Source organism: Oratosquilla oratoria, chromosome 23 (genome assembly GCF_046742065.1).
Source record: "Oratosquilla oratoria isolate Oo_2021 chromosome 23, ASM4674206v1, whole genome shotgun sequence".
Lineage (NCBI taxonomy): Eukaryota > Metazoa > Arthropoda > Malacostraca > Stomatopoda > Squillidae > Oratosquilla > Oratosquilla oratoria.
In genome coordinates, this window is record NC_134799.1 from 31,557,565 (window position 1) to 31,583,812 (window position 26,248).

The window sequence follows — 26,248 nt, forward strand, 5'->3', positions numbered from 1 at the left end:
GTTCTTCTTTTTCTTCTTATTAATTTTCTTCTTCTTCATATTCTTCTGTCTCTTTCCAAACACCTTTCCCCTCCCCTTCTGCCTTCCATTCCCCCCTCCCTTTCCCCCCTCTCCCTTTCCCCCTCCCCTTCCCCTTCCTCCTACTCTCTTGACACCCTCCCCCCCCCCCTTGCCACTCCCCTGGTCCATGCAACAAAGAGTGCCTTGATCTTGGGTGCACTTTACCTACCGGTTGCATTTCACACGGGTTTGGTAGTTCCATGTCTGGATGTCGCTCCAGACCGACGGGGAAGTTAATAGAAGAGTGCAGAGCAAGGGCGTAGCTACCAGATTTTATTTTTTATTATTATTTTTATTTTTATTTTATTTATTTATTTATTTATTCCTTATATATTTTACTATCTAGCGTTTGGTGAAACGCGATAGTGTTGTAGTAGCGGAGCAGGAGACGCTATGTTGGGTCTCAGGTTCCCCCGCCTCTTCGGCGCAGAGATCGGGAGTTTCTTCGCCGTTCTTCGGTCGCTCTCGTCTCATAGGTGGGTTTGAGTCGGGTACTGAATACCATGAGTCGGCGGTAGTACCGTCACCAAACGCAGCAACAAGAATCACAATAACCACGAAAACAACAATACCAAAACTAGTAACAACTTTAACAACAACAACATCAAACTAGCAGCAATAGTAAGAACAGCAGCAACAGCAGCAGCAGCAAGAACAACAACAACAACAGTAACAACATCAGGAACAATATCAACAGCATCAACAACAGGAAATATAATTGCTTCTACCAACAACCGGAACACATTATAATTAAGGAAACCGTTGCTGTCACAGTTGTTGCAGCTGGTGAAGACAAACTGGAGGAAAGGATGCTACCGTTTATTAGGCTGCTGGCAGTCAAACTCGTTAACTGATATGGTAAGCTTACCTAGAATATTGTGAGGCAGCAGTTACTTAACGTTGCAACCTCATGAGAACATTTCTCCCCCCTCTCTCTCTCTCTCACTCTCTCTCTCTCTCTCTCTCTCTCTCTCTCTCTCTCTCTCTCTCTCTCTCTCTCTCTCTCTCTCTCTCTCTCTCTCTCTTTCTGACACACACACACATGCAGCACACACACACACACACACACACACACACACACACACACATATATATATATATATATATATATATATATATATATATATATATGTATGTATGTATAGTTGAAAGGCAGCATATTCGGTCTTAATTATCTTTGTACCTTCAAATTTCCTTGCCCGTTTCTTAGCTTTAGGTGGAAGGGAAACTACATAACCAGATTAAATTATATTGGTCTCTACTTCAATATCCAGAAACGTTATGGCGTTTCTTAAGTTGTAGCGGTACAAAACGAGATTAATATATTCTGGATTGGGATTAAATATTACATTTTAAGAAATGTGGGGCTGTAAAAAAAAAATTCTTTCTTTTTACATTATTTGCTTTGTTTTATTTTTCTCCTGTTTTATGGTATCTTCTTTTTTAGAATATTCTATTTTTGTTTTATTTTGTTTTATTTTTCATTTATTTGATATTGATATTTTCTTATTTTTTCTGGTTTGTTTTTATTTGTTCATTTTTTATATACTTTTTTGTTATTAATTTATTTTATTTATTTTTATATATAAATAAAAAAGATAATTTTCAGTTTGTTTTATTTCTATGTTATCTTTGTTCTGATTTATTTTTATTTTACATTTATTTATTTTTTATTAATTTTACTTTATTTTATTTTTGTTATTTCTATTTTATATAATTTTCAATTTGTTTTTTTATGTTATCCTTGTTCTGTTTTATTTTATTCTATTTTATTTTACTTTATTTCATAATATTTTTTCATCATTACCTAAACCACGTGTGAGCTGGACGCAAACTCTCGACTTCGAAGTGGACCATAAACTGTTTCGGTCCAACTTCACGGGAAAGTGAGCACCCACAGTGACCATGTGTCAGGGAAAAATATATAAGCAAAAAATACAAAATATATCTTAGTGTAGTAGGTACGTGCGTCCAGTTGAACGTGTGTGTGTGTGTGTGTGTGTGTGTGTGTGTGTGTGTGTGTGTGTGTGTGTGTGTGAGAGAGAGAGAGAGAGAGAGCAATATTTGCCTGTGACCCACTTTATAAAAGGGTCTTTAGTGAATCAGTTGAAAATATATAATATTGAAATATAATTATTTGAATTATTAGTTACTGTACATTCTTTTTGGAAATTTGAAATGTATCATTCATATATGTGTGTGTGCATATATATATGTATATATATATATATTTATATATATATATATATATATATATATATATATATACACACACATAATCTGTATATCAGTGATTATGCATGCGATAATTATTTCAATTCAGCTTTATTTTCACTTGGACACCCCTCTTATAAGGGGGAAAGGCCCTTTGGTGTGTATATATAGGTATACTTATTATTGATATTACCATTATTGTTATTTTTATTGTTATAACTGCTTATTATTTTATTACCATGTTGCTATTTGTCTTGACTGGCTACTTCTCTTATAAGGGGAAAGAGTCTTTCTGGTATATGATTAGATAACTATTATTTTTCATTTTTCATTTCCTTTGCTATTTCTGAAGTGGGCTGTCCCCACCAGTCAGACGGTTATGATAATGAAGGTGTTCTAACGGAGACCGGAGGCAAAGTTCGATTGCTTAGGTCAAGTGTTGGCCTAGTCACGATGCGTCATGAGGCAAGAGCCCTTGGCGGGAACGGAACACGGAGGTGCCGTGAGGGAGCGATACAATATATATACATGTATATGTGTGTGTGTACACACACACACACACACACACACACACACACACACACACACACACACACACACACACACACACATATGAGAACATAAAAAAGAGACCGCAAATAACGTTCCCTAAAATTTCTTTTTGCACAAGTGTGCGCAGAATTTTGCTTATGTGCAAACTTGCCTTCTCTGAAAAGTATGTGCGCACCCATGGGAGTCACCATTTGAGCAAATACGCACAATTTGTAAGTTTGTATTACATATTACCTCCACCAAGCAGTGGCGTACCAATCACCGAACAACTTGGCAATTCAATAGCTGAACCAACACTAAACTCTTCGCCTAGCTGAAGTGTGGAAATCGTTTATAAACGTTTTCAATCGATTTCTACACTTCAGCCTGGTGGCAAAGTCATTTAGTTTTCGTTCGAAGAGGGAAAAATTATTGGTTTGACGGTTGGCATGTTACCATATTTTTAAAGAATCTATAAGTTGATGTTTGGGTGGAACTTCTTTACTGAATGTATTTTAATATCATTTGAAAACCTTGTGTGTGCACATTTTTTCTTTATGTGCACCAGTTGTAAAAAATATGTGCGCACGCACATCTGCACAGTTTAGAGGGAACGTTGACTGCAAGAGACCGTAAGGCCTACACCAGGCAGTTCCGTGTTCATTACCACCTATCATCCCCATCCAAAAAGTTATCTAACCTTTTCTTAAAACAACCGATAGTTTCGGCGCTCACTGCATGGTAACTAAGTCTATTCTATTTGTTGACCACTCTACTTGTAAAGTTACTGCCTATTTCCTTCTTAAATCTAAGTTTGTCTAATTTAAATCCATTACTGCGAGTCCTGCCCTGTTGTCTTGATGTGATGACCTTGTCTGCATCGCCCTTGTTAAAGTCCTTGATACACTTGAACCCCTCTACTAGATAACCCCGCACTCTGCATCTTTCTATAGAGTGTAAATTAAGGTGCCTAAGTCTGCCCCCGTAAGGTAAATTTGTGGTCCATGTATAATTTTGGTCATTCTATTCTGTACTGATTCAATTGCATATATATATATATATATATAATGTGTGTGTTTGTGCGTGGGTCATGTACTAAATCCTTTATCGACAGTTAGTACCTTCCCGGATGAAAGTTCAGAGCTGTATAGAACGATGTGTGACCTATCTTATATCTGACGCTTTTACGTGATGTATAGGCTTGAATATCATTAATGACAACAAGAAAGTGTCGATAGAAATGAAAATCTGCAGGGTCACCCATACTGAACAGGTCTTGTATAAAAAAAAAGAGAGCAGCTGGTACATACCGTCGCAGGACCCACTGCCAACTGGCACGTTCATGATGGTGAACAGGGAAATTCCTCGACTGGTGTGTAAGGAATGATATAACATTACACGGACACGCGCCCGCGCACCACATTCTCGTGCTTAATGGAGAGAATAACATAGTTCGATCTCAGCTCTCCTCGATACATTCCCACGCTTGCCACAAGTAGATTCTGTATATACGAAAACAGGAGGCTGGTGTTTCCCATATTCCAATAAACTGAACAATATGGAAATAGGTGGAATCCGGGTGAACTTATTTGATTTTCGTTCATGTGCCCACAATTGGGAGTCGCTTGGAAGTCTTAAGTACAGATCATTATCTACTTCAGTGTTGAAATCAGGGATTAAGCTTTGCACAATGAAGCCATATGGTGCATGTGTGTGTGTGTGTGTGTGTATGTGTACGTGTGTGTGCGTGTATATGTGAGAGGGAGAAAGAGAGAGAGAGGAGAGAGTTTGTCAAATTTTCAATTTTATTTGGAGAGATATATTCATTCTTATTCCTACCTCGTTGTGGACCGAGTCTCCTTCCAGCAATCTTTAACATCATAGTTCATTGTGAGCGCGTGTTTTATGTGTGTGTGTGTGTGCGTGCGTGCGCGCTCGTGATTGGAACATTCCATTTGAACAAGGGTACACCGCATGTTATCTCCTTCGCTATGATGGCTAACTGTATGAATATTATTATAGCGCTACAGCGACCAGTTGTATAGATATTCTGGCTAACGCTTGCGCGCGCGCACACACACAACACACACACACACACACACACACACACGATTCGATGGCGCGGTGGTAGCGTTCGCGGCCGCCACCACGGTGGTCCGGGTTGGAATCCAGGGCTGAAATAATTTCAGTATCGTTGCGCTGCGAGTCGTTACTCCAACTCTCGTGGGCGGGGAGTTGGGTGTGTGTGCGTGTAAGGTCACAGCATTACCCATAGATCGGTCATATATGAGCTCTGAGCTCTCTTCCGGGAGGGTAATAGCTGTCGATCACGAGTCCAACACATGATCAAAGACCATGGTGAATCACACACACGCGCGCTCGTCGGTAACTGTTCTTGGGTCGGATTTTAATGTGTGTGACAGGTCATGAAAATACTGAAGGAGGTCAGGCGCCGGGGTTGGACGATCCGAGAGATTATTTCTTGAGGTGGCGGGAAGGGAACAGTCGAGCGAAACAATTATAGCCGAACATGAAGACGCCACGCTTGGCAACAAGATTGATATAAGGATCTGAAATTAATAAGTCTCCCTTCGTGTCGTTTACAGGGGCACAAGGCCTGTGGCAGTATGGATGTTGTTGGTTCATTGCCTCACATTGGTACACTTAGGATAGTTTGTCATTACTCATGACTTCCTAAGAGGTTCTTTAAGTTAAGCTTCCTGAGGGGTTCCTCCTCCTCCTCCTCCTTCTCCTTTTCCCCTCTTCCTCTCTTCCTCGAAATTGGCGGAATATTTATTCGAAAACACTGTAATTCCTTAAGAAAAAATCAATCTTGTCTTCCGCCATCTCCTCCTCCTCCTCCAACCACCTACTTCTCCAACGCTTTCCTCCCTCCTCCACCTTCTCCTCCTCCTTCCAGAGCCCCAGGAGGAGCCTCTGTCCTTTGCCGCCATCCAATGCTCCCCTCTCCCGCCTCACCCCCTCTCCTCTACTCCTCTCCCCTCTACCCCTCTCCCTCTCCCCATATTCCCTCTTTTCACCTATGATCCCATTAACGACAAATCTATGTTACAAGATAAGACGCAACCTTCGAGCTTCTGAGTTTGACCTCTTCAGCCGTCTATGGCTTTCCTCATTTGCCCCTTTCACGCCTTAGCCACCCCTTCTCTCCCTCCTTCCCCCACCAGCACCCCTCTCGTCACACACATCCATCTCTGACGTCTCTGTCTTATCTTCCACACGCGCACATCAGTTTCTTTCTTTCTCTCTCCTTCTTCCCCTCTCTCCCCCTCTCTCACCCTCTCACTCTCTTTTTCTCTCTCCCACTTTCCCCCCTACTCCCCCTCTCTTTTTCTCTCTTCCTCTCTCTCCCACTCACCCTCTCCCATTCTCCCTCTCTCTCCCACTCTCCCTCTCCCAATTTCCCGCTCTCCCATTCGCCCTCTCTCTCCCACTCTCCCTCTTTCTCCCTCACTCTTCCTCTCTCTCACTCTCTCTCTCTCTCTCTCTCTCTCTCTCTCTCTCTCTCTCTCTCTCTCTCTCTCTCTCTCTCTCTCTTCACTTACTCCTTCCTTTCTCCCTCGCTGGTTAAGGTACTTTCTCATGCTTGCATGTGTGTGTGTTTGTGTGTTCGTGCGCGTGTACATGAAGGACACACAAACACTTATGAATATGTTAAGGTTCCCCGGATTTTTGTCCCGTTCATCTCACCGGGTTCTGACGAGAGAGCTGACAACCGGCGACAGCTCCTTTCCTACTGTAAGGCGATGACAAAGAAACAGCCCCATACCGGTGACATCTCCCTTCCTCCGCTCGCTTTCACTAGGTGACATAGAAAGAGTCCCGCACTAATGCAACACAGAAAACACTCCAGTATGTCTTACTAGAGAGATCTATGGAATGGCCAGAGAGTTGTTGCCAGTTGCTGCGGGGCTCCGGGTGACCAGCCTGTGAAACTTGAATATATATATATATATATATATATATATATATATATATATATATATATATATATATATATATATATATATATATAAATATGCACACACACACGAGAGAAGCGTAAACACCAGACTCAGAGTGGGAGGTTTAATGCCCGACGTTTCGGTCCTAGTCCTAGGACCGTCTTCAGGGGTGTCATGAAGTATAGGGGTCAAAGAGCTCATTATATTGGCCGCTGTTGGAACTGAGAGAGGTAGTCCGCGCTGCCGAAGCTGTCCGGGCTCCCCACTCCTCCAGTGGCTACGAGAACCAGACAACTGGTCACAACTTTACATAGATAGTTGTTCACAATGGTTCTCACATACATTCATAAAAAATCACAAAGAAATAAATACAATAGAAATAGATAACATGCACACTTGCACGACAGCTAAATAAGAAAGATACAAATGTCAACGAGTACCATACAACTGGCCACAACCTTATATAGACAACTGTTCACAATATTCCTCACATACATTTTTAGATTCATAAAGAAATCAAAGTTAATAAAAAAAAATGTAGGCAGTTGTCTGTGCAAGGTTGTGACCAATTGTCTGGTGTGAATGAACATAAAGCGTACGACGCCTTTGTGTGTACAAGGTTGAGTTGATCTTGTGTGTGAACGTGGCATGTTTTGTATCTTTTTGTTATTGTATGTGTATTTTTTGTATTTGTTTTGTATTCATTTTTATGTTTTTGTTAATTTAAGAATGTATGTGAAGACTGTTGTGAACAGTTGTCTGTGTAAAGTTGTGACAAGTTGTTTGGTACTCGTTGACATGATTTGTATCTTTATTTTTTAGTTGTCGTACAAGTGTGTATTTTATTTTATTGTATTTTTTTTGTGAATTTTAAGAATGTATGTGAAAAACATTGTGAGCAACTGTCTATGTAAGGATGTGACCAGTTCTCCGGTTCTCGTAGCCACTGGAAGGGGATGGAGGAGCCCGGGCAGCTTCGGCAGTTCCAACAGCGGCCAATACAATGAGCTCTTTGATCACTGTACCGCATCACACCCCAGAAGACGGTCCTAGGACTAGGACCGAAACGTCGGGCATTCAACCTCCTCCCACTTTGAGTCCCGTGTTTACGCTTCTCACTTATATATATATATATATATATATATATATATATATATATATACAAATATATATATATATATATATATATATATATATGTATATATATATATATTCGATTCAGACGTAGTCTTTCTTCTGCCTTAGAAAAGTACTATTTAGTGGACGTTGGAGGTTGTTAACAATCTTGCCCTGCTAAATAATTCCTAGGGAACAGAAGAGGGTGTTGACAAACATGGACAAGGGCACACACAGACGCAAAAGACATGTGTATTTATCGTATGTGATAAGTTGCTCATAACCGCGTTTGTTCACTTTGGAATGCAGGTATACATGCATGTTTACTTAAATTTAGTTGAACATGTACACACATGACCTCGAACGCGAATGCATGTGTGCGTGTGTATGTGTGTGTGTTTCGTGTGTTGTATATTTTTTATCATATGTTTTATTATGTTCTCTTGTCTCATTGCGTCGCTGTTATTCCAAGCACTATACCTACATAATTCACCGGTAGCTAAGTACAGTTCTTGTCATGCGAAATTGCAATTCGTTTTCGATAACTAGCGATAGTATCCTTGGCGGACACGCACAAGTTGTAGCGTCAGAAATGAGAAGGGAAGAAATATAAGGAGGTATAGCAGAAGTGGAAAATATTAACATTCTTTATAAAAGAATGGTTCGTGACTCTGGTCCGTAGAGGTGTCACTAGAATCACCGTACGTGGGGGATGGAGGGGAGGGGGTGTTATGCGAGATCTACTTCGACCTTGTCCACGAAGCATCACGTGACCTTGGAGAGGACATCGAGTCGCCGCGGCCGAAGACCACAACACCACAAGCCCGAAGTCGATGTAGAAGCACAACGAGAACCCTCAGGAGGAGAGTCCGGAAATCGAAGTTCCTCCGGAAGGATGCAGGGTGCTCCGGGACGTAGGAACCCACGGAGAACTACCCGAAGGGGACTACCAAGGAGGTGTCCCCGGATCCGGAGACCAGAGAGGGGGCGATGTGGTGCACCACCACTACTTAATGGAGATCCGACCTCGCCCGGAAGAATATGAGATAGAGCCTCCGGGAAGCCTTGTTCCGGCAGTTCTGGGTTGCACCGCGATGACCTGTGTCTGTTGTTTACCCGGACCTTTGGGCCTTGTCCAAGGACTCTACTGGTCGCTGTTGGGGAACCTGTACACCATTTTCTGTGGAAGAGTACGAAGGAGGCCACGATGTAGGTGTCAGAGGTGTTAGCATCTTTGGTGAGTCGAGAATTCTTAGGTTCTCTTTACATCTCCACACCTATACACCTACACAACGGAAAGAGTCTTGTAATTATTTCGGGATTTTTTTCTTCAATGAAATTCCCGTCGTATCGAACGGTATAAAATCCTTTTCTAATTTGGAGTTTGGAATTATGTTCACGTTTCATTCCCCGTTGTTCATGGTCTTGTGCCTGTGTTGATGGTAGAAAGGGATAAGTTTAACCTCTTGAAAAGGTTAGGTAGGAATTGGAGTCAGGAATGTGTTAATCGCAATAAAGGACATAAATTAGTTAGTGGTGGTAACGGCCATATTCTGTCAGTTAGTGGGGCTACCCTCAGCTGAATAAAATCACGTGCCGGTAAATAGAACAATAATGATCAAAGACGTTACCTATTAGTCACAAAAATGTGTGTGTGCGTGCGTGCACTTGCCTGTTTTAGTTAGTCTCTGGTACACTAACAACATACCATGTCTTGCTGTAATCAACAGAACGTCGATTTTTCTCTTTCAATGTAACGGCTCTGGAATGAAGAGGAGGAGGAGGAGGAAGAGGAAGTTCACAGGAAGCTTAACGCCAAGAACCTCTTACACCCAATGACGCCCTTCATATGCAGTTCTTCATTAGTTGTCCGGGACAAAATAAGCTCTCACTCCTCCTCCTTTTCCTCCTCTTTCTCCTCCCTCCTCCTTATCCTCCTCCTTATCTTTCCCCTCCCTCCTCCTTATCCTTCTCCTCTTCCTCCTCCCTCCTCCTTATCCTTCTCCTCTTCCTCCTCCCTCCTTCCTCCTCCTCCTCCTCCTCCTCCTCCTCCTCCTCCTCCTCCTCTTTCTCCTCCCTCCAACTTATCCTTTCCCTTCTTCTCAGCCTACTCCTTTTCATGCTTCTCCTCTTCCTCCTTCTCTTTCTTATACTCCTCTTCCTGCCCTTCTTCCTCCTACTCCCCTCCTCCTCCACCTCGTCCCCTTCCCCTCCTCCCCCCCTTGTCCCCCTTCTCTTCCTCATTTTGTGTACAAGAACGGAAAGATCTCAAGATGACGCAAAGACGAATCTAGAAGGAAATATGATTTTTTTTTTCTAGACTCTGCGGAACCAGAATCTACGATGTGCAGAGTCAGGGCTTTGGAACACGTATTTATACTTTTTTCACACTTTTTCTCCTCCACACTTTCCTTCACACACACACGAGCGTAACTACCGCCATATTACGCACAGAGATGCCGGCAATTACGCGTTCATTCAAATTATTTCTTACGCTTTTACCATCTTACGCAAGATGTACACATAGTTTCAGACTCTCTCTCTCTCTCTCTCTCTCTCTCTCTCTCTCTCTCTCTCTCTCTCTCTCTCTTTCTCTCTCTCTCTCTCTCTCTCTCCCCCCTTCCCTTCTGAACTCGTTCGTTTTCCACCTCCTCGGTATGATATTGGCCTCAAGGATAGAAGCGCTGGTTATAACTTATAAGTTTTTTTCCTCTCTCTCTCTTTCTCTCTCTCTTTCTTTCTCCATTTCACCAAGACACATCTCTCCAACCTTCTCCTCACTACTCCGCAATAGTATTGTGAACAAGAATAGAAATAGAAGTCGACAAGTGTGTGAGTGTGTGTGTGTGTGTGTGTGTGTGTGTGTGTGTGTGTGTGCGTGTGCGTGCGCGCGCGTGCGTCCATGCGCGGACTCTTGTGAACGCACACGCTCACACATACACACTCGTTCCAACTCTCCGCCGACGGGGACGTTTGGTGTGCCTTTTCTTGCGTTAGTGTCGCGGCAACTCGCGCAGCGGGCGGAGGTCGGTGCTCTTGTGTGTTTGGGCTCCCCGGTTGAGATCTCTGTGGTTATGAGTTCGGTGTCGAAGTGGTGACTGAGTTCGAACTCTGGAAATAATGTTTGAAGGAGTGTCTCGTGGTGATTCAGAGGACGAAGAAGAATTTATGGTTCCATACAGTTTTTTGTTTAAGTGACTCTTTTCACCGAATATTAAGTGAGAGTATTTGAAATATTTTTTTTTATTATAAAGTGTCAGGTTGATACTAGGTAACCTAAAAATATATATAAGTAACTTGGTTGATATTGAAAACGCGTGAGTTCATGGCTGTTGATAATAGTAGCAATGACCACCATGAATATATTGTCAATATGTGTTTGGCGTTGTGAGTGCCACCCAAGGTGGATTGGTAGTGCCAATGTTTGCCTTCCATAAGTAGAGAACCCTCAGGCATCGTGGCACTGTGGGTAAGGTTCCCTCAGGACCCTTAGCTAAAAAAAAAGGAAAACAACGAAATCTTGGGGTGTTAAGAGTGATGACGTATGAAGTTATGCGTTCGCGCGTGCGTAGCATGAACGTACGTGTACGCGTGCACGTGTGTATGTAGTCGCGCGACACGCACACACATACACACACGCACACACACGCACACACACACACACACACACACACACACAGACACATACACACACACACACACACACACCACACACACACTAATATGCGCGCGCACACACACACTACACATATACACACCACGCACACACACACACACACACACATACACTAATATGCGCGCGCGCACACACATGCACACACACACTACAGATATACACACCACACACACACACCACACACACACACACACACATACATACACACACACACACACACACACACACACACACACACACACACACACACACACACACACACACGTGCACGCGCACGCATATACACACACAAACACACACATGCGCGCGCGCACATCCGCATACACACGTACACATGTTCACAAACAAACGCACGCATATACGCAAGCATACATTGCGTAAGCACGTGGGTATATTCTTCAGTTTTCATATTCCTTGGAAAAGCATTTATAACTCGGTAACTCAAGGGAGGGAGCATATGTGTCTGATGCTTTTATCGTGTATGAAAAGGATGTAGATGGACATATACGCCAGGTTGTACTGGTGGAAGTTCAGTGTTAATGTGCTTATGTTCAATGCGGTAAATATTCATTATGCAGGTTTTTTTTTCTTACAAATTGTATTCGTCGTCTTAACTTCTGGCTGTAAACCCCATTGGAAGGTAATGCCACGCATATAATCACTCATGAAAGTGTAAAATACATAATATGTATGTGTGTGTATGTGTGAGAGTGAGTGTGTGCGCGTGTATGTGTACGTACTTGTGTAGGTAAAAGGTTAAACTTGAGCACGTGACTGAAGAGTTAAACCTAACTTGTGCAAGTGTTTGCTGATTCAGAAAAAAGTGTGTGCGTATGGGTGGGTGGGTGGGTGCTCTTCCTGGTTTCAACTTGTTAACACCTCAAAAATCCTCTTCACACACACACACACACACACACACACACACACACACACACACACACACACACACACACACACACATATATATATATATATATACTGTATATATTGTCAACGGCGTTCTTGATCACAGTGAAGGTGTTGCATGTATATAGCGCTTGGCTTAAGGAGAAACAATTAACGTATGTATTGTGAATACATGCACTTTAGGAGAAAAAAGCAACTGAGCCTTTTCTCGTTTTGGTAATCTGGGACTCCACAACCATGTCCCACTTTTCTTTTCTTTCTTTGTGTGAGATCAGTTCCATTTTTCTTCCATTCTTTTATTAATATGGTTTGTGCAGTAGGTTGTTTATTTTCTGTCTTATTTATTCTTTTATTTATCTATTTTGCAGTGACTACACTACTGTTGCATGTTCCAATCTGGTGAGTGTGTGTGTGTGTGTGTGTGTGTGTGTGTGTGTGTGTGAGTGTTTGTATATACGCGCGTATGTGGCTAAAGGTGTGCGTAAATATTGGCTTATTTGCTCATAGTACTTTGTGCTGGCGGAATAGGGAGTAGAAGGTTGTAATATCAAACACGTCTGTTTACAGTAGAGAGTCCTGCCGACTCATTCAAAGACTTTTAATTCTTCATAATCATTGTGGACATTATCCGGTAAAATCTCACGAAATTATATATGGAGTGATATTGATTGAATTCTGAATCTTTGTTCTTCTCAAGTTCATTGGGGCTGCCAGAGCGTCTCTGATTCACCACGGTCTTGGATCACGTGTTGAAATCGTGATCGACGGATATTACCCTTCCGTGTGAGAGCTCAGATCTATGGTTAATCTTGTGACCTTACACTCACACAACCACACACATACACACACACACACACACACACACACACACACACACACACACACACACACACACACACACGAAACTTCATGCCCACCAGAGTTGGTGTGCCGGCTTGCAATGTAGTAGTGCAGATGGCAGCTGAAATATATATTTTTGGTCACATTTCTTTCTCTCCGAAAGTGGTGTTTTCGTATGAATGATTTACAAATGAGCTTCTATATTTCGCACTAGTGATTATATATATATATATATATATATATATATATAGTCACATTGTAACAGTATCCTGATTGCGGTAGACTTTTTTGTCTGCCGCAGATGTAGATCTGGAGTGTCACTTTCCATCTTCCTTTCTCTAGAGTGTAATTGTTGTTTTTGTTGTTGCTGTTTAGCCCTCAGTGTCTATGACCTACGCCGCCGGAGTTCCAGAAGGAACCGAAGGCCTAATTGGGGTCCTGGAGGAGGTCCTCTACTTGCGGTGAGGCGCCCCCCCCCAAAAAAAAAAAAAAAAAAAAAAAAAACAACTGCGGTGAGGCGCCCCCCCCCCCCCCAAAAAAAAAAAAAAAAAAAAAAAAAGGGGGTGGGCTATTGGGAGACTAGTTCCTTCCTTCTCTCCCTTCCCCTTCCTGAAGGGTTGGTGGTGATCTCTGAACAAGGATATTTTGCAAAATGGTTCCTGGAAAATTTGTAGTATGTTGTGTGTGTGTATATATATATATATATATATATATATATATATATAGTATATATATATATATATATATATATATATGTGTGTGTGTGTGTGAAAGAGAGTGATTATTTATTTATTCCTTCATTTATTCTTCTATCATATTTAAGGTTGCACGGGGACCTATGAGGCCCAAGGGATACAGAAGAACATAGAAGTTAAAAACCCCATTGTCATGTTCAAATACAGTTAACGCTTCAGAACAGAAGCTTCATACTGTAGGTGTGCGCGGGCATGTGCGTGTGGGAGTGTGTGGCGGGAGTGTGGGTGGGTGGGAGGTAGCTGGAGGTGGGTGGGCAAGGGCTGCATTGGTTACGGACAGAAGCCCTGCAGTTGGTGCTCTTGGTCACGTTTTGAAGGAAAACTGGAAGGAACTATTTCTGTCTTTGAATAACTGCCTTCGGCTTTGTTAGAGTTGTCTTGTGCTTACGTACTTGTAGACATGTAGGATAGTGTCTTCTACAGCCTGAAATAAATATTGAACCTATATATAGTAATAGTAACGATAATAGTGATATGAATAATATTGGATATTTTTATAAATTACAGATGTGGCTTTAGGTCTATACAATATAAATAATTGAAATAAATGAAACTAGATTTAAGCCCATGGGTGGGAGTGTCATAATATCATATGTAATCAGGTGACCAACTAAACAGTTGGGTCAATCAACTAAACATTTGGTCGTCCAACTAAACCGTTGGGTCTCAGTCGTTTTAGTGGTCACTGGTGAAAACTTTGGAACCAGTTTGATCGTGCCACGTTGCCTATGCTCGAGGGGTATTGTGCTTAAGTCGACAGCATTTGGAACAACTGTTGGCCATGCTTAAGTGTACTAAAGAGAGCTTCGCCTATTTGTGATGCGGAAAAGATAGGTGTTGTTCTGCGCGCGCGCACACACACACACACACACACACACACACACACACACACACAGACACACACACACACACACACACAACGTTGTTTCCTTCCTTCATTTAATTGTGCATAATTATAACTTCAAGATAATTTCACATTGAAATAATTTGTAAAACATTTTTTATCGTATGGCGGCTCGTATAGTGGTTAGCGTCTCGACTTCTCATGCGGAAGTCCGAGATCGCGCACCGCTAAGGGTTTAACATTTTACTAATACTGGTAGCCGTCATTGTTCTTCCTGAGCAAAGGAATTGTTTTGTGTGTGTGTGTGTGTGTGTGTGTGTGTGTGTGTGTGTGTGTGTGTGTGTGTGTGTGTGTGTGTGTGTGTGTGCGTGTGTGTATGTGTGTGTGTGTGTGTAAAGCCATAACATTGCTCATAGATAGATCTGTATACAAACTCTTGAGCTCTCAACCAAGGGGGTAATAACTGTCGATCACGACTACGTCACGTGGTCCAAGGCTCAGGTGTATAAAATTACCTGGCGTGAGATTAGATAAACGATCATAAAACATAACTGAAGATTGAACCTTTTGAGGTTTTCATAAACACAAAAATATAATTTGGCACCAGTCGGAAAAATACATCCAATGTGGTATTATGTAACAGTTCAAAATGTTCATTGAGAAGGTATTGTACAATAGAACATTGTTCTTCGAAGAACAGGTCGTGACCTAATACGAGGTCGCATGGTTTTGGTCACTGGGTCACCAGGTCGTAAGATATGTAAATGAACAATGAAATGATTGAAGGGTCATTCGCTGCAGAAGTGTGAGAAAGGGTACAAGAGCAGTGGAATAGGGTCGTTAAGGGTGCGAAGGCGAAAAAGCAGAGGAGAAGGAGGAGGAGGGGGGGAGGAGCACCACGTGCACACCGCAACCTTTTTGCAAAATCACATGTTCCTCGCGAACGTAAACGAACGTAAGTGAATCCTTGCGTGTGCCTCAGTGCGGCCACGACGGACGTTCCTCCTGTTTGGGCATGTTGCTCTTGCAATGGGGCCCTTGACTGGCTTCCTGAGCGTCTCGAGTCCAACGGGAAGGGATTGGGGGGGAAGTTGTGGGTTGGGGTAGATAGCTGGGGTATAAGGGGGCGGGAGGGTTAGGAGGTAATACGGTCCTGAGCATCTCAGATCTAACGGGAAGGTTTTGGGGGGGAGGTTGGCAGGCTCTGAATTGGGGATGGGAGGGTTAGGAGGTAATAGGGTATAGGAGAGGTGGGCTCAGAAAGGGTTGTAGGTTACGTGGAGAGGTTGTTTAGGTTAGGGAGGATAGGTGGTGAGTGATACGGTGAATGATCTTGAGGGGCGACACATTCGGTGTTTGTTTTCCTAAAGTAAAAGATACCAGTGGTTCCCAAGGTGCAGTCCATAGGCCACCTAGTGGGCCACCGAGTGTTCCAAATGTGGCCACGGACCGAAAGCTAGTGGCAATTAGTGGATGCAAAGCGATTAAATTACGTGTTCAAAAGTGGTCTGCTACAGGAAGCTAAAAAAGAACAACAATGGACAAGTGTGTGGGTATGTGGGGAAAGAGTCTGAGAACCCTTGGTCCAGACGAAGAAGTCATAGTTGTTCGTTGGCTGCCCAGCTTAGGGTGTGCTGCTCCTTAGAAGACGTAATATAACTAAAGGGGGAAGGGGATTAAGAGGGATAATTGTCCGACGGAGGCAGGTTAAGAAGGGGTGGGGGATGGGGTGGGGAGAGGTTCAAGGAAGGGGCCAAGGGAGGGAGGGAGGGAGGGAGCAGGAGGTGTGTTGGCGTTGGTGTTTGGTTACATTAGGCTTAGGGAGAAGGAGTTGAAGGCGAATGAGTCAACCAGCTTAGTGTTCCTCGTAAGAAGTTAAGGAAGTGAGTTAGAGAATTGCGTTCAGACCTCTCGACACTTCACATGTACACTTGGCACCATACAAACAACCTTACCAAGCGGAATGGAGCCTAGTGGTGACGCACAAAGGCCCTGTCGTGTTCCAGGGGGTAGGCCGAGGTCCTGCATTGGACCAAAAAGGCTAAATAATTGGGAAAACTTAGGTAAGGAAAGATGGGAAAAGTGGGTTTCTGGGTCACTTTATTAGCATGTTTTAAATGTGAACACATACAAGTCGCCCATTCTGGGACAAGGAAAAGACGAAGGAGATTGTATCTAAAGGGAAAAAGTTCTGTTTAATAGAGAGAATGCATATAAGTGTTCCAGTTAACGGGAAGATTCCAGAATGATTCCTAATAAGGGAGGAGGAAGGGAATATAGGGAGGAATTGAGAGAGATTGTTCTTAAAGGGATTTCGGTTAATGATAAGCATCTAAGGGATTCGGTTCTCAAGGATACCAAAGAATTCTGGATAAGAGAGGGTGAAAGCGGATATAGGGAAGAATTCCGGTTAACAGAGAGGAAGTCGCACCGGATAAGGGAGAGGAAAGGGATATGGATAAGGAAGAGGGTGAGGGATTAGGTTGAAGTAGCACGACACTGATCACGTGACAAAGCTCTTTGGGTCAGCAGTCAACCACACAACACTTACGGGTCGAAACTGTGTGTGTGTGTGTGTGTGTGTGTATATATATATATATATTATATATATATATATATATAATATATATATATATATATAACTCGGGTTCATAATTTACTATTTAATTTGCAGATATTACTCAATTAGTGAATACCTTTGCGTGCAGTATGACAGTATATTGATAGACTAATGCTCTAAGCAGATTGGGATAAACAGTAATGGATAAGAATAATTACTTTGTGCCAAAGATGAAGAGAAAGGGGACCACAGTGTTTTTTGATTATGAAAAGAGACACTGACGCTGCTCTTAAAAGATAGTGAAAGAAAGAGAAGGTTACGATACTCTTCACGCTGACTGACACACGCCTGACGCTACTGACAGCCACGCTGACACACGTGCTGTCAGCCCGTTGGACCAGTCAGATCTCGTCATGCCAGTTTCTCAGGTGAGTTGGTTGGTGTCGCCGCTGCTCCAGTCTGCTGGAGGTTTTTGTATATGTGTTTATGTAGAACAAATTCATTTATTTATTTACTATTATTATATATATATATATATATATATATATATGATTTTATTTTTGTTTATTTTAGTTATTTAATTATTTTATTTTATTTTATTGCGCCAGGTTGGGCTACCAAAGGTCATCAGGGAAAAAGTTAAATGAAAATATGAATAAAACCAGGAAATATCTCTTTCTTGGTGTTTCTGGGAAGAAGGTAGTTGTTTGTGCGCGTTTGTATTTGTTTGGTGATCGTGTATATTTGCGCACACGTGTTTTAAGGGAAAGAGTCAGACTTGTAAACCATAAGCTGTGCTATTTTCATCAGTTTGATTCAAAATGTTTATTTACAGGAATGAGACATAAACCTCTGCATATCATGTTTTTTTTTTTTTTTATAAATTTTGAACGGAATACTCGTAGATGTTGGAGCATTTGGCCATACTTCTGTGGCTTCTCTCAGATGTAGTTGTAGGATGTTTTATTGTATAAACACGTCCTTGATTGGGTAAAACTAGGATTTCTCTAGTCCCGCTCAGCCTAGAAGTTATGTCACGCACCACTATCTAGAAAAAATAAATTGTATTACTAGCAAGAATGAAAATTATAATGCTACGGATAGTTCTCGTTTAAATTCGCAAATTTTCCAATATTCGAAATGAGTTCGGATAACAGAGGGACTTTATGATATAGTGGTGTAATTGCGAAAGGGTTTTTCGTTTCCAATAATGGGAATTTCAGAATTTTCGGGAAATTTCCAATAAGGGGGTTAATCTGTAGTTGTAAAAGACATGTTGAATGATTAAAGGAATTGGTAATATGTTATTAAACCCCAGGACGATTTATTTTGGCTCAATTGAATATATATATATATATATATATATATATATATATATATATATATATATATATATATATATATATATGTATGTATACATCAGGATTTATGTATAATTTGTTTAAAATTGATTATTCTAATTTCGAATGGACTAGTTTCTTCAATATATATATATATATATATATATATATATATATATATATATGTATGTATATATCGTTTTATTTTTCCTTTTTCTTTTCTTTTTGTTTCCTTTTCCGTTTTATTTTCTCTTACCCTTTGTCCTTTTCTTTTTGTCTTCTTTTCCGATTCCTCTTTCTATGTGCCTTTTCCCCCCAGCTGGGCAGAGGGAGCACAGCACTCTGCACCCCGCCCACCACATCTCCCCCAGTTCCTTGTTTGTATTGTGGTGGGAGCATTCCATTCCCATCCGTTGCTTGGTCTGTCTCAGCAATTAGGGTTCAGGTTGAGAATATTCTCAGTATTTGTTTATCTTAATTTGTTTATTTTTTATTTTAGTGTGATTATATTTTGTTTAGTTATTTTATTAATTTGTATGTTTATATACTGTGATTTTTTGTATAATCTGTTTTATTTATATACTTGTTTTACTTAAGTGATACTTTGGTGCATTGTCTTGTGGGGTTGCCAAATAACCCAAAATCCAAAATCAGTTTTATTTTTTATTTTAGTGTGATTATATTTTGTTTAGTTATTTTATTAATTTGTATGTATATATACTGTGATTTTTTGTATAATCTGTTTTATTTATATACTTGTTTTACTTAAGTGATACTTTGGTGCATTGTCTTGTGGGGTTGCCAAATAACCCAAAATCCAAAATCAGTTTCATATATATGTGTGTGCGTATATATATATATATATATATATATATATATATATATGTGTGTGTGTGTGTGTGTGTGTGTGTGTGCTCGGGAACCCTCAGTTCCTCTTTTAGATAAGTAAGTTGGAACGTCTTTTGGTTTCTTCATGAGCCATAGTCCTACGGAAATCCTGGATGGTTTTCGCATGCGGGTTTGGTTTCTCTCCTGTGCGTGTCCTCATATAAATCTTGGTTAATGAGTGAAATGTGTGTGGATCTTTTCAAGCATTTGCTAGCCGCGGAGAGAGTGTGCGTTGATTTTGAATGTCATTGAACGGGGAGGAAGGTGGGAGAGGGGGAGGGGGAGAGGGAGGAGGGGGGCACGTCCAACGGTCTGGGAGTATGTTTTGTGTGGTGGGTAGATTGCGGGTAGGTAGGTTTTGTGAGGTGGGTAGGTTGAGTCCATGATGGAGAAAGTTCTTTCTGGATACTAAAGGGGGGCGGAAGGAGGTGGGGAGGGGAGGGTTGCCGGCACGTCAGCCAGATTTGACGCGGCAGTGACCTGGTTGGCCATATACTCCACTGGTAGAAAAACGCGCGGAGATTTTGCCAGCGTTTCTGTACTATCCTTGAGTACGGGATCGCACCGAAGCGGTGGAGTCATCGAGGTGGTAAAGGAGAGGTTCAAGAGGGAGAGCAGAATGGAGGGACAGAATCTCATATAAGATAATCATCATTCTTTTTTTAAATGGAAATGAGTCTCCAGTCGTGAAAAAATACTGCGTGTCTCTGGTCCGTAGGGATGTCATTAAGGTCACTAAAATTTAACGGAGTAATAGTGATATCATTACTCAAATATGGGGCTGAGGTTGTCATGATTTAGTGGTGTTTTAGTGCTGGAGATAGTGTCATTAGTGATAGCTCGTGTCGGGTAGGCTTAGGATGTGTGTATACTAAAGCTTACTATTTCTGGTACCACTAATGTAGTGGATAGTAATTATCTGCTCCTGCTGTTACTGTTAATTCTCCTCCTCCTCCGCCTCCCATCTCCTCCTCTTTCTCCTCCTCCCTTTTTCTTTTCTTCCTCCTCCCTCTTTTTCCCCTTCCTCCTCGTCCTCACCATCCTCCTTTCCTCCACCTCTCCCATTCCTCCTTTTTCCCTTCTCATTTTCCTTAGTTTCCTCCTCCTCCTCCTCCTCCTCCTCCTCCACTTCCTCCTCCTCCTCCACTTCCTCCTCCTCTTTCTCCTCTTAGGCTATAAATGAATTTCTCATGTCACTGGTAGCTTCTGCATTTTAGAAAATCGAGGTGGCAAGGTGGAGATATATAATTTAAGTTGGTTTTATATATTTTTGGGGCCAACTGGATTTCGCTGTCCGGTCGAAAATGGAAGAAAAAAAAGATCACAAATCATTTTTCGAAAGCGAGAATGAGATAAGGATCTTGTCTGAATTTTCCAGCCGCAATTGAAGTTTTTGATGAAAGAAATCATAAAAATAACTTTCACGAGAGTTGCTCTGACAGACAAAATTCATGGTAATGATTTATGCACGAGTTCGTGTCTTCGCACAAAATTAATTTTTTAACAAATTTATTGAATATTAGAATTGTTAGAATTGTATGTTTTAAAACTAGATTTAACTTTCTAATACTGTGACTTCGCTCATCCCATGTATGGAAATTAATTTATTTTATATTCAATCCTGAGACCAATCCTCGCCATTCGTAGTCCACTGCTGGACAAAGGCCTCCCCACCGTCCTCCTTGAGCCGCACGGCTGCGCAAACGGCTAATGTCACATCACTCCTGCAAACTTTAGTCAGCCATGAAGGGGATATATTCAATGTCGTCTCGGGTTTATAAAGAGCGCTGCAGTAATGAAAGGGTTTTAATGAGACAAAAGAGTAATTACTGGTCTCTAATTCTCTGCCCCTCCTCTCTCTCTCTTCTCTGTCTCTCCTCTCTCTCTCTCTCTCTCTTCTCTGTTTCTCTCTCTCTCTCTCTCTCTCTTCTCTGTTTCTCTCTCTCTCTCTCTCTCTTTTGCAGTACCCATGTGTTGTGTTGTGACATTTAAGTTCATGGTTTGCTGTTTTGAAGAAGGGTGGTGATATCACGTTATATTAACTTAGCCACACCGATAACAACCCTCCCTCCCCCGTCCCCCATGCGTGTGACTAGAATCGTTAATCTGTATCCAGAATAGAATAGATTAAGGAAATCTGTGCAAAAGGTTAAAGTAACGAACCCAGGTATGAATAAGATTATTTGCCATAATATTAGAATTCCTAAATAGATTCACAATGTCCAAAGGATCATGGTGACACCCAATATCCCCCATCTTCTATTAAAAAAACACGAAAAAAAAACACCCCCCACCCCCAAAGACCTTGACTCTGTGGCCTGCTGGCTACCCCCGAAGGTATTTTTTTTCTTCTTCCACGTCCCGTTTTCTCTCGGTGTTTTCTCTTGGGTTCTCTTTCGGCTCTTCCGTTCTCTGTGATTTTTTTCCCGGCCGTTCCCGGATGCCGTTTTCGATTTCTTTGTTGTCAATTGAGTCTAAAATTTTTCGGTTTTCTTTTCTGGCGGTTCGGTTAATGCACTCGCTCGGATGCTGCCAATCTCCCCCCTCTCTCTTCTTTTCTTGACTTCCGACATGCTGACTCCTTGTTATGCTGAGTCATCCGTGGTGCCAAAATGGCATGAGCATCATTGCACTGATAGACCTTTAAGATTCAGTGGCTTTGTTTTTAGGAAGTGAAAATTCGGGTTTTGTAAAAAAAAAATATATATATATATATAATAGATATATTAATAAAGAAATAGAGAATAATTCTGTGTTACGAAGAACGAAGTTCTGTATCAAATTAAAGAATGTTATTCTTCAAGACTTTAACAAAAGTCTAGAATGCATATAATGTAGAAAACCTAACCCTTTTGTTTATAGGTCAATGAACATGGAAGCCTAGTAGGATTCGATTCTTTATGGGCTTCATTATGGGAAGTAACAAACAAGTTTCTTATACAATTTATAGGCGGGAAATGGAGAAATCACTGCTGCTGGGAATAACGTTTAAAGACAGGAAGAGGTCAAGTTGGGTGAGAAAGCAGAGAGGAGTGAAAGATATTTGGAGGAGGTAAAGAGAGAAAGAGGAATTGGACAGGAAAGTCGCGAGTTAGGAAGCGTGGTAGACCAGGCAGAAGCTGGAGAGATGAGATATAGAAGTTTGCAGGAGTCAGAGGCTGATTGGTAGATGGACCGTTACTAAATGGGCTCACGGTTCGATCCAACACTCGTTCAAGACTGTGTCCACATCGCAGTTGCCCAATAAGACATGGCGTTTGGTGCCGTGAAATGTGTAAAATTTGCCACAACATCAGTGATGGATTGGGAGGTGCTTCTTGAGAGCTTCCTCTCAAGACTGAGACAAAATCTTAGTGTAGACTTGAGAGTTGAGAACTAAACGTTGGATTCTATGCCTACTCACTGATGTCTGTGTTTGTTTATATATATATATACATATATATATATATATATATATATATATATATATATATATATATATATATATATATATATATATATGCAAAGTAGACCACTTGGAAAAAGGAAACTAACGAAGCAGAGCGCTTTCGTATATTACATCTTCAGTGCAACAAGTACTTGTACTTGTTGCACTGAAGATGTAATATGCAAAAGCGCTCTGCTTCGTTAGTTTCTTTTTCCAAGTGGTCTACTTTGCATAAGTGAACACACGTACCCGTGTTCTTATTAGCATATATATATATATATATAGTATTTATATAAATACATATATATATATATATATATATATATATATATATGCTAATAAGAACACGGGTACGTGTGTTCACTTATGCAAAGTAGACCACTTGGAAAAAGAAACTAAAGAAGCAGAGCGCTTTCGTATATTACATCTTCAGTGCAACAAGTACTTGTTGCACTGAAGATGTAATATACAAAAGCGCTCTGCTTCGTTAGTTTCTTTTTCCAAGTGGTCTACTTTGCATATATATATATATATATAGGGAGAGGGTCCGGAAGGGACGCTACCAACATAATGCACATACATGTACGCGCGCGCGCGCGCACGCGCGCACAGTATTTCACGAATGTAGATCTTATATATTTCAATTAGGTAAATACAGTTAGACTTTGTGTGTGTGTGTGTGTATGTATGTGTGTGCGCGCATGTGCATGAAAAGTCAACCTATGTTAATTTAGATATCCCCCCTAGATCGACGTCTGCATCGGATCGATTAGGGGAGGTGCCGAGGACGGAGGAGGAGGAGGAGAAGGAGAAGGAGACGCTAGATTTGAGAGATGCGTCTGTGTCACAGCCACAGGTTGTGAAAGTGTGTGAGGAAAGTGATGAGGCCAGTGTGATGCTTCGCTCGTCCATATGTGATGACGGAGCAGTTTTGCACCACAGAAAATGGTCTTGTCATTTCCTCTCCGCCCCCACCCCCTCCCCTTTTTTGGGGGGGTGGGGTGAGGTGGGGCTAACCTCATGTGCAGTTGTCTTGGAATCCCGAATGCTCTGGGTATCACATCTAATGTGCATTGTGTGTGTGTCTTTATATGTTATAATATGTGTGTGTGTGTGACGTAAGTGGGAGTAGGAAACCCAGGATTCTTAGTCTGAGTTTATTCCTGACTATTTTCGCAGCAATGCGAAATTATATCTGCTAAACTAGTCAGGAATAAACTCAGACTAAGACTCCTGTGTTTCCTACCCCCACTTCGTCAGTCTGTCAGAATGTCTCAACATGTGTGGGTGTGTGCATCTGATGATGGTTGATGAAAGGACGAAGTGAAGTCATCAACGAAGAGACATTTTTCTTGTTTGGATGGACACGCGCGCGCACACACACACGTGTGTGTGTATATATATATATATATATATAATATATATATACATATGTATATGTATATATATGTGTGTGTATATATATATATATATATGTGTGTGTGTATATATATATATATATATATATATATGTATATATATATATACACATACATATACATATACACTCATACACATACACGCACATACAGGGTTATTGATTCATAGAATTGCTTGGATGAAGGGATAATTAAGTAAAAATTAATTGGACGACTTCAAGGTCAGAAACGACCAGTGGACCACAACGAGACCTTACTGGTATAACTCTCAATCTATCTCGTTTTATCTAATTTGTTTATTTACCTATTTATTAATTTGTCTAGTTTATTTCTATTTTGTTATTTGTTGATATAGTTATATTAATTTTACTTATGTAATAATTTATTGATTTGTTTTTTCATTTGTATATCATTATTTGCATATATCTTATTTGTTTCTCTATGGAAGTCTGTTTGACAGCGTTATGACGTCATGTCGCTTCGTGCAGTGTGACGAATTTTTTACTGAATTCTACTGTTAGGCAAAGGTTGTATTGTTATATTTATTTGTACGCTGAAATTTATTGTTATTATTGACATATTTGTATTTGTAGATTAGATATGGTGGTTTTTACAAGTACTGAGTGTTAGGAGTTTAGAAGCAGTTTGCTTAGGTCCAGCTGCGTATTAGTCTAAGTTTGTGTTAACCTTGGCGTTCCAAGTAAACAAAACAACACAACACAACTGGCTCAGGATTTTAGGTCTAAACCAGCTCAAGAAGTAATTGAGATTGCCAGTGTGCGCTCGTGTGTGTGTGTGTGTGTGTGTGTGTGTGTGTGTGTGTATGTGTATGTATGTATGTGTGTATGTGTTCATGCCCAGAACTTACCGTGACAAATATTTTGTCCTTAGGGACACTATCGCACTAAAGAGGTGTAGTACCAGAAGTGGTACAAGAGAGGTTAATGGAGGGTAACAATATAATAGAAGGATACTAGAAGTATAAAAGAGGCCTTTTTTATGGAAATCATCTTCTAGTCTTGAAAAGTACCACGTGACTCTGGTCCGTTGGGGTGTCGCCTAAGTCAATACCCCCATAAAAAAGGGATAAAAAAAATGCCCATTGGAGTTCTAGCAACATGACTTGTTGAGTGACATTTCACATGTGGCAGCTTGCATAGCAAGTTGTTATGGTCAGCATAGGCGTCCAATGTGTTCTAATATAGAACTAATCAACACAGATAGGAAGGAACTTTTTGATTTTGCCTAAGATATAACTCTGTTATTGTTATCAGTTGAGCTCTGCCGTTTTTCAAACCCTCTTCAAAACTTCTTTCAAACTCCCCTTCAAAGCTCCTTGCAAAATCCTTTCATAGCCTTCATCAAAGCTTCTTTCAAACCCCTTTCAAGTTCCCTTTCATAGAACCCTTCAAGCACCATAAAAAATATCTTTAAAGCCCTTGAAATCCCCTTCAAAACGGCCTTATTTTTTATTTATATATTTATTTTATTTTATTATTATTATTATTATTATTATTATTATTTTTTTTTTTTTTTCAATTTTCTCCCAAGCCCCAATAAGGGCCCCCTCATAGCCCCTTTTCAAAGCCCTCTGTGCGTTACCAGTGTTCGCACCATGTAGCCATGGGGTTTCTCCAGCTGAACACTAAATGTCAGCTGCACATTGTCTCGTTTTTCGTCCCAAACCCGTTATGGGTGGTCATAAGGT

The 26,248-nt window shown here is 41.0% G+C and overlaps 1 protein-coding gene across 1 annotated transcript in view; it reads left to right on the forward strand.

Annotated features, from left to right (window-relative positions):
- The window catches only part of LOC143037757 (uncharacterized), a 766,745-nt gene that overhangs the window by 55,447 nt on the left and 685,050 nt on the right, over positions 1-26,248 (forward strand). The gene's annotated exons all lie outside the window — the stretch shown is intronic.